Here is a 10024-nt window from a genome sequence, read left to right as displayed (position 1 = left end):
CTACACGTCAATTAAATATTTAAACACGTCTCTTCACTACACGTCAATTAAATATTTAAACACGTCTCTTTACTACACGTCAACTAAATATTTAAACACGTCTCTTCACTACACGTCAACTAAATATTTAAACACGTCTCTTTACTACACGTCAACTAAATATTTAAACACGTCTCTTTCCCACACGTCACTAAATATTTAAACACGTCTCTTCACTACACGTCAAATAATATTTAAACACGTCTCTTCACTACACGTCAATAATTAAACACGTCTCTTCACTACACGTCAATTAAATATTAAACACGTCTCTTCACTACACGTCAATATTTAAACACGTCTCTTCACTACACGTCAATTAAATAATAAACACGTCTCTTCACTACACGTCAATATTTAAACACGTCTCTTCACTACACGTCAACTAAATATTTAAACACGTCTCTTTACTACACGTCAACTAAATATTTAAACACGTCTCTTTACTACACGTCAAGTAAAATATTTAAACACGTCTCTTTACTACACGTTAATTAAATATTTAAACACGTCAATTAAAAATCTAAAATCGTCTAAAAAAATCGGTAAGAACTCAAACTTCCAAGGCGAGCAGGAGCCACTGTGCTGATCCATGGAGAGCGACACGCACACCCACACGTCTACCCCGGGCAGCGGTTGCCCGCACACTGACGTAACACTGAAGGCCTCGCGTGGGTTGCATGGCTGAGTCCTTTACTTTATAAGGAACACGTCGTCCAGCTGTCGCGCAACACTTACGTATATGTTGCTTTTAATTCATTTAATATAATGATTACTGGTAAGAATAAATAACTATCAGTTTAGAATTATATTTAAATTATAATAAATAGATATAAATGGCAAAAATGGTATCTATGGATTCGAAAATTAAATCATTAGCTGGCGGATGTGTGAAGAACAGGTTATTATTTACGGTGATGCGTTACGATCAACGTAGAACTTACGATCATCGTAAGTAAGTTTTAGGTCTCCAGTAAATGCAGGTAAGTTATCCCCGTATCAAAATTTTGGGCGAATCTTCGGCGGCCTCCCCAAGGCCGGACGCTCATTGATCACAGCGAGCGGCGTTTGGGGAGCGGCGGCCTCGTCGACCTTCAGCTGCTAGCAAACTTTCAATTGTGGTAGGAATAGCATTACAGGATGGCGAAATTTGATCATTTCGTTTCAGTAAGTAGGTGAGCTTTCAATTGTGGTAAGAATAGCATTACAGGATGGCGAAATTTGATCTTTTTGATCCAATAAGTAGGCGATCTTCAATTGTGGTATGAATAGCATTGCAGGATGGCGAAATTTGATCACTTCGCTTCAGTAATAGGTGAGCTTTCGATGCTGATAGGAATAGCATTGCAGGGCATCGAAATTTGGTCAATGACAAGCAGGTCAACTTCCGATTTCGGTAGGAATAGCATTGCACAGGATCGAATCATGACCAGTTAGGCGATTCTGGTAGGAATAGCAGGAACTTTCCATTCTGGTAGGAATAGCATTACACGCTGTCGAAATTCGATCATTTCTACTCGAAGCTGGACATTCAATGCAGGTAGGAATAACAATACGCACAAATAAAACTTGGAAATTTTGATAAGATAACGGTCGATACTGGTAGGAATAGCATTGCACGGAATTGAAACTTATTCACTACGACGAGAAAGCGAATTTTCGATGCTTGAAAAAATATATTTGCACTGATCGAAACTTCGCCATTGCGACAAATGAGGGAAAACTTTCGATGTAGGTAAGAATAGCATTACATTAAATAGAACCTGGGTTATTTCGACTCGATACCTCGAGATACAGGTAGGAATAGCATTAGAGGTAAGAATAGCATAGCATTAAGAGGATAAACCAGTCGTACTGTATTGTATGGGTTAGGCCCAATGTATCTATTTCCATCTAAATATCTGAAAGCCGGTATGAATAATACAGAAGATGTGTGTATGTTTGTTTGTATAAAAAATAGCGAAGAAATTCGTTCGTTTGTTGGTATAAAAAATAGCGAAGATGTTCGTTCGTTTGTTGGTATAAAAAATAGCGAAGATGTTCGTTCGTTTGTCCTATTGTACTGCTCTGTACACAGGTACTTAGCAGCACTTGCTGGCAGACCACCACATTTCGCTATTTATTTTTCTGCTTTAAAATATCGCGTGAAATCACAGTAACTTTTTTTAAAACAGTCACTTTCTAATATTTTATTTTTTAAACTTCAATTTGTGAAATGAAAATGTATTAAAATAGTATATTTTCAAATTTAATTTTTTCAACAGCTCTATTTTAAATTTAAAATTTTAAACATTAATTTTTAAAAAGAACATTTTTTAACAGTACTTTCTAAAATTTAAATTTTTTAAACAGTTATATTTAAAACTTAAATTTTTCTTAAAACAGTAATTCTTGAAATTTAAATTTTTAAAGAGTACTTATAAAAATTCGAATTTTTTATGTACTAACTTTTAAAACTAAGTTTATTTAAAAGAGCAGTTGTTTTAATGGTTTTAATGTGTGACCGCTTAGGCTGTGTTGAGTTTTAGACCAGACTTATTTAAATAGTTTGATGCCGGCCAAAAATGTGAAATTTAAATAAAAATCTCTTAAAAATATCACATAAAATATTCCATTGACCTTGGTATATATTGTATATATTAATAATATATCATGTACAAGCAGGATCTGAATATACATACGAATATATTCATGCGATTCAGCATATATACAGTATACCTACAGTATAGATATATAAGTATAGTGGATGCATATTGTTTAAGTAGTAAATGTAATGAAGCATATATGGGCATATATTGTACATATAAGTGTATGTAATATGGCATAGCTATACATGTAAAATGTATAGTATGTATATGCCTATACATGCCTATACGTGTAATATGTATAGTATGTATATGCCTATACATGCCTATACATGTAATATGTATAGTATGTATATGCCTATACATGCCTATACATGCCTATACATGTAATATGTATAGTGTGTATATGCCTATACATGCCTATACATGTAATATGTATAGTGTGTATATGCCTATACATGCCTATACATGTAATATGTTTAGATAATGACATAATATACACTAAACAAAGCTTGTATTACTTTCATGTTTTAACAAAATGTTTTAAAACATGTAATAAATCACACATGTTTGGCGATTTTAAATCTTACCTCATGTTTACACATTTTAATGACATTCTATTAAATATTATCTTGTAGCCACATTGTTTCAATAAAAAATAGTTTTTAATATTGCACAATATTCAAAATATATATGTTTGATATATTTTTATATATTATAAATGTATACAACTATACATTAAATATTATTTAGCATATTTTGTTTTCAATCAATAACTTTTAATTGCAGAATTTGAAAAGTATATAAATATATTTTATATATTTTTATATATTCTCTACGTATACAACTATACAAACATAAAAAAAAATTTTGCACACAGGCTGTACCCAGGGTAACATGAGCTACCATTGTACAGGTCACTATAGTCGCCACTGTCACCATTGTCACCATTGTTGCCACACAATGGCAACAAGTGGCCCTATTGTGGCTTGTATCAACACAACTATTGTGAATACTCTGGTATTTGCTTTGAAATACCGCCGGAATTGCGGTATTCCTAATGCAGTTGGCAGTTACTGGTAGCAGTTACCGGCAGCAACTGGTATTTACTGGCAGTTACTGGTATTTACTGGCAGTTACCGGCAGTAACTGGTATTTACTGGTAGTTACTGGCATTTACTGGCAGTTACTGGCATTTACTGGCAGTTACTGGTAGTTACCTGCAGTTACTGGTAGTTACTGGCAGTTACCGGCAGATACAGACAGTTACTGGCAGTTACCGGCAGTAACTGATATTTACTGGCAGTAACAGGTTATATTTACTGGCACTTATAATGGTATTTACGGGCAGTTACTGGTAATCATATTCCCGGTTATGACAATTTTCGTGTCTTTCTGACCCAGTTAGGTTGGGCAATGGACGTATCATTGTGGGTCATTATTAGGACCATATGACACATGCATTTATTTGAGTGTTACGAGAGTTGCCGTGTTTGTTCTGGCAGCGTTACGAGCGTTGCCGTGTTTGTTCTGGCAGCGTTACGATGCGTTACGAGCGTCACCAGGAAATAGGGGGAATGTCACGCACCGCGCGGCAACACCACGAAAAACTAGCGGTTTTCTCCACACGCAACGACCACCGCACGGCAACACTCTGGAAAAAAAACTCTAGAAACATTGCTCGGTGTTGCCATAACAAGGGGGGGGGCTTTCCTCTGTAGTGACAAAGCTATGGCAACACTCAGAAAACTAGCGGGAATGTCGAAATTTTTTTTTTTTTTAATTTTGATTAAGAACTGCAGTGAGGTAATATGAACTGTAACTGTACAGTGACTGTTACAGTTGCTCACTAACTGTAACTGTGTCTTAATAAACAGTTATGTCTGTAACTAAAATTGTAACTAGGCCTGTTACTGTAATACACCCGTTGACTGTAACTGACTTAATAATTAACTGCAACCTAACACTAACTTTACCTGTAACAAACGTAAATAACTATAACTATGCCTCTAACTAACTGTAACTGTACATGACACTAACTGTAACTGACTTACTAACTGCACCTGTACATGTAACTAACTACATCTGTAACTGAGACGACAGTTACAGTTTAGCAGGGGGAGCAACAGTTGAGTTCAAACACTGACAAACTGCAACAGTTGGAGGCTAACTGGGGCGGCAACTGCTATGTGTATGTTACACTTAATAATCTTCATACTTATTCATTATAATTCAATTATTAAATATTATTCAATCAATTGAATATTATGCTTAATTAATACTGTTAACTTCTATTAATATTTTTATTTTTATCCTTGCTGTTATTATTATAATTAATTTCATTATATAGGTATATATTATAATGTACGAAAAAAATATTTATACTTCTCCGTAAAGACTTTTTTAAGTAAATCTTTTAGCTATGAACTTATTTGATTAATTAACTGAAATATTTATTAGCTCGCCAATTATACGCTTTAATTTTATGTTCCAGTAATCGGTTCCAGTTCCAGTTTCCGGTTTCCAGGTTCCGGTCCCAATATATACAATATATGCAATATAAAGCCAGTATATTGGGGGTGTTGGATTAGCATCGCTTAAAAACTGCATTAAAAAGAAGGGAGCCTTTAAAAAATGTCTCGGCTTGAGGCGCGAATTCATGACTTTTATGACTTGTATGAGTTTATGACTTAAATGACTGGGGAAGCACAAGGCAAGACTTGTTTGAAGGAATTATACGGGGAGAATTTAGTTATTTAAGGAGAAGTTAAGGACTGAACAGGAATTTAAGGATTTAATGAGAAGTTAAAGACTGAACAGGAATTTAAGGATTTAATGAGAAGTTAAAGACTGAACAGGAATTTAAGGATTTAAGGAGAAGTTAAGGACTTAACAGGAATTTAGTTATTTAAGGAGAATTTAAGGACTGAACAGGAATTTAAGGATTTAATGAGAAGTTAAAGACTGAACAGGAATTTAAGGATTTAATGAGAAGTTAAAGACTGAACAGGAATTTAAGGATTTAAGGAGAAGTTAAGGACTTAACAGGAATTTATTTATTTAAGGAGAATTTAAGGACTGAACAGGAATTTAAGGATTTAATGAGAAGTTAAGGACTTAAAAGGAATTTATTTATTTAAGGAGAATTTAAGGACTTGACAGGAATATAAGGATTTAAGGAGAATTTAAGGATTTAAAAGGAATTTGATGATAAGATAGAAAAATCAGAGGTATTAACAGACAAATAATAAACAAAATTTGATTTATTAGAAGACGTCAATTATTATTAATTAAATTCATTCGTAACGAAACCAAAGCAACGATCGTAACGAACGTTGATTTCGTTACTGTCTTTCGTAACGGACGTTGGATTCGTTATAGAGATTTGTTACGAACGTTATAATGTTTCGTAACGGTTGATCGTTATAATGTTTCGTAGCGAACGTTACAATGTTTCGTAACGAACGTTACAATGTTTCGTAGCGAACGTTACAATGTTTCGTAACGAACGTTATAATGTTTCGTAACGAACGTTATAATGTTTCGTAACGAACGTTATAATGTTTCGTAACGAACGTTATAATGTTTCGTAACGAACGTTATAATGTTTCGTAACGAACGTTATAATGTTTCGTAACGAACGTTATAATGTTTCGTAACGAACGTTATAATGTTTCGTAACGAACGTTATAATGTTTCGTAACGAACGTTATAATGTTTCGTAACGAACGTTATAATGTTTCGTAACGAACGTTATAATGTTTCGTAACGAACGTTATAATGTTTCGTAACGAACGTTATAATGTTTCGTAACGAACGTTATAATGTTTCGTAACGAACGTTATAATGTTTCGTAACGAACGTTATAATGTTTCGTAACGAACGTTATAATGTTTCGTAACGAACGTTATAATGTTTCGTAACGAACGTTATAATGTTTCGTAACGAACGTTATAATGTTTCGTAACGAACGTTATAATGTTTCGTAACGAACGTTATAATGTTTCGTAACGAACGTTATAATGTTTCGTAACGAACGTTATAATGTTTCGTAACGAACGTTATANTGGTCGTGCTGTGAGTGGTCATGCTGTGAGTGGTCGTGCTGTGAGTGGTCATGCTGTGAGTGGTCGTGCTGTGCCTGGTCATGCTGCTGTCTCTTATACACATCTAGATGTGTATAAGAGACAGGGCTGGACGGTTTAATTTATTACGGTATTCAAAAAATATATTTTAAATAAAATTTAAAAAAGTAAAGTTCTTTATTTAACGGTATTTCAATTAATTAATTACTTAATTAATTACCACCAACTAAACAGATATTTTTCAATTAATTGATTTTAATTAATTAATTAATTGCTACGCACCTAAAATATTTTTCTCAGTTAATTAAAACTCTAAAATATAATCCAAAAGTCAAATGACGCACATAACAGCGAGGGTGGCAACTCCAACAGTTCATTATTGAAGCCGAGGGTAAGTTGACACTGAGGGTAGTTTGCGGTCAACTTATGGCAGTTTGCGGCCGGCAAATGGCAATTAGCCGCCGGCATTTGGCAGTTAGCGGCCGGCATTTGGCAGTTAGCGGCCGGCATTTGGCAGTTAGCGGCCGGCATTTGGCAGTTAGCGGCCGGCAATGTTGGCAATTAAGATGTGATAATGTGACCATTATTGACATACAAGGGACAACAACAGTGCCTCAAAGTGAGTCAAGAACCCAACCTGAGTAAGTGAGTAATGATTGTCAAGGGAAGGCCTTACGAATCACCAACACAGCCTGAGTAAATAATTTATAATTTCAAGATAACTCAACACGAGACATGAATACGATATGAGTATATAATAAAACGAATATATGATGAAACTAGTGATGAATGTAGCCTGCATCGTGAATACAAATTACTGAAAATCTTACTAAGTATAGATTTAAAATGAATGTCAATGAATGAGTCACTGATATATGAAGCAAGCATGTTGTAATATGAAGTTACAATGCACTGGTCATGCTGCAAGCATGCTACAATGCACTGGTCATGCTGCAAGCATGCTACAATGCACTGGTCATGCTGCAAGCATGCTACAATGCACAGTTCCTGCTAAAGCATATACAATAATTACGATTCATAGGTAATACAATAGGTATTTGTTACTACAATAGGTATTTAGTATTACAATAGGTATTTAAACATCACAATAGGCCCTGAGACATCACTGTCTCACAATCAACACGCTAATCATGCGTGAGAACCTACACAATAGAGTGAATTCTTGTGAGAATATGCACAATAGTGGCCAGTGTTGAGCACATTGTAGAACAATGCACATTACAATCACAATGAGCGCCACACAATGAGTAGAGTACACAACACACAATCTACACATCAGGCCTTACTTCCGTTCACAGAGAGGCTCGTTCATTCATGAGTTTATGAATGAACGTAACGTAAGCGTGAGTTTATGAATGAACGTAACGTAAGCACGAGTTTATGAATGAATGTAACGTAAGCGTGAGTTTATGAATGAACGTAACGTAAGCGTGAGTTTGTGAATGAACGTAACGTAAGAATGAGTTTATGAATGAGTGTAACGTAAGCATGAGTTTATGAATGAACGTAACGTAAGCAAGAGTTTATGAATGAACGTAACGTAAGCGTGAGTTTATGAATGAATGTAACGTAAGCATGAGTTTATGAATGAACGTAACGTAAGCATGAGTTTATGAATGAGTGTAACGTAAGCACGAGTTTATGAATGAACGTAACGTAAGCACGAGTTTATGAATGAATGTAACGTAAGCGTGAGTTTATGAATGATTGTAACGTAAGCATGAGTTTATGAATGAGCGTAACGTAAGCATGAGTTTATGAATGAGCGTAACGTAAGCACGAGTTTATGAATGAATGTAACGTAAGCGTGAGTTTATGAATGATTGTAACGTAAGCACGAGTTTATGAATGAACGTAACGTAAGCGTGAGTTTATGAATGAATGTAACGTAAGCATGAGTTTATGAATGATTGTAACGTAAGCATGAGTTTATGAATGAACGTAACGTAAGCATGAGTTTATGAATGAATGTAACGTAAGCATGAGTTTATGAATGAATGTAACGTAAGCATGAGTTTATGAATGAGTGTAACGTAAGCATGAGTTTATGAATGAACGTAACGTAAGCATGAGTTTATGAATGAACGTAACGTAAGCATGAGTTTATGAATGAATGTCTGTCTCTTATACACATCTAGATGTGTATAAGAGACAGATTGTACACTCTATTGTACTCTCTATTGTACACTCTATTGTACACTCTATTGTACGCTACTTTACCCCGTATTGTACCTATTGTACTGCTCTGTACACAGGTACTTAGCAGCACTTGCTGGCAGACCACCACATTTCGCTATTTATTTTTCTGCTTTAAAATATCGCGTGAAATCACAGTAACTTTTTTTAAAACAGTCACTTTCTAATATTTTATTTTTTAAACTTCAATTTGTGAAATGAAAATGTATTAAAATAGTATATTTTCAAATTTAATTTTTTCAACAGCTCTATTTTAAATTTAAAATTTTAAACATTAATTTTTAAAAAGAACATTTTTTAACAGTACTTTCTAAAATTTAAATTTTTTAAACAGTTATATTTAAAACTTAAATTTTTCTTAAAACAGTAATTCTTGAAATTTAAATTTTTAAAGAGTACTTATAAAAATTCGAATTTTTTATGTACTAACTTTTAAAACTAAGTTTATTTAAAAGAGCAGTTGTTTTAATGGTTTTAATGTGTGACCGCTTAGGCTGTGTTGAGTTTTAGACCAGACTTATTTAAATAGTTTTATGCCGGCCAAAAATGTGAAATTTAAATAAAAATCTCGTAAAAATATCACATAAAATATTCGAGTGGCCGTAGGTATATATTGTATATATTAATAATATATCATGTACAAGCAGGATCTGAATATACATACGAATATATTCATGCGATTCAGCATATATATAGTATACAGTATATGTATATATGTATAGCATAAGCATATTACTTATGTAATATGTTTAATGAAGCATATATATTTGCATGTAATGTGTATGGCATGTATAAGTACCTATACATATGTTATATGTGTAGTATGTATGTATATACCTTTAAATGTAATATGTTTCGATAATTATATAACATAGAAAACATTAAACAAAACTTGTATTACTTTCATGTTTTAACAAAATGTTTAAAAAATGTGATAAATCACACATCTTTGACCATTTTAAATTTGACCTTACACATTTTTTCGTTCGTTTGTTGGTATAAAAAATAGCGAAGATGTTCGTTCGTTTGTTGGTATAAAAAATAGCGAAGATGTTCGTTCGTTTGTTGGTATAAAAAAAAGCGAAGATGTTCGTTCGT

This window comes from Hyalella azteca, unplaced genomic scaffold (genome assembly GCF_000764305.2).
Source record: "Hyalella azteca isolate HAZT.00-mixed unplaced genomic scaffold, Hazt_2.0.2 contig8158, whole genome shotgun sequence".
Taxonomy (NCBI): domain Eukaryota; kingdom Metazoa; phylum Arthropoda; class Malacostraca; order Amphipoda; family Hyalellidae; genus Hyalella; species Hyalella azteca.
Note: the sequence above shows the minus strand (reverse complement) of the source record.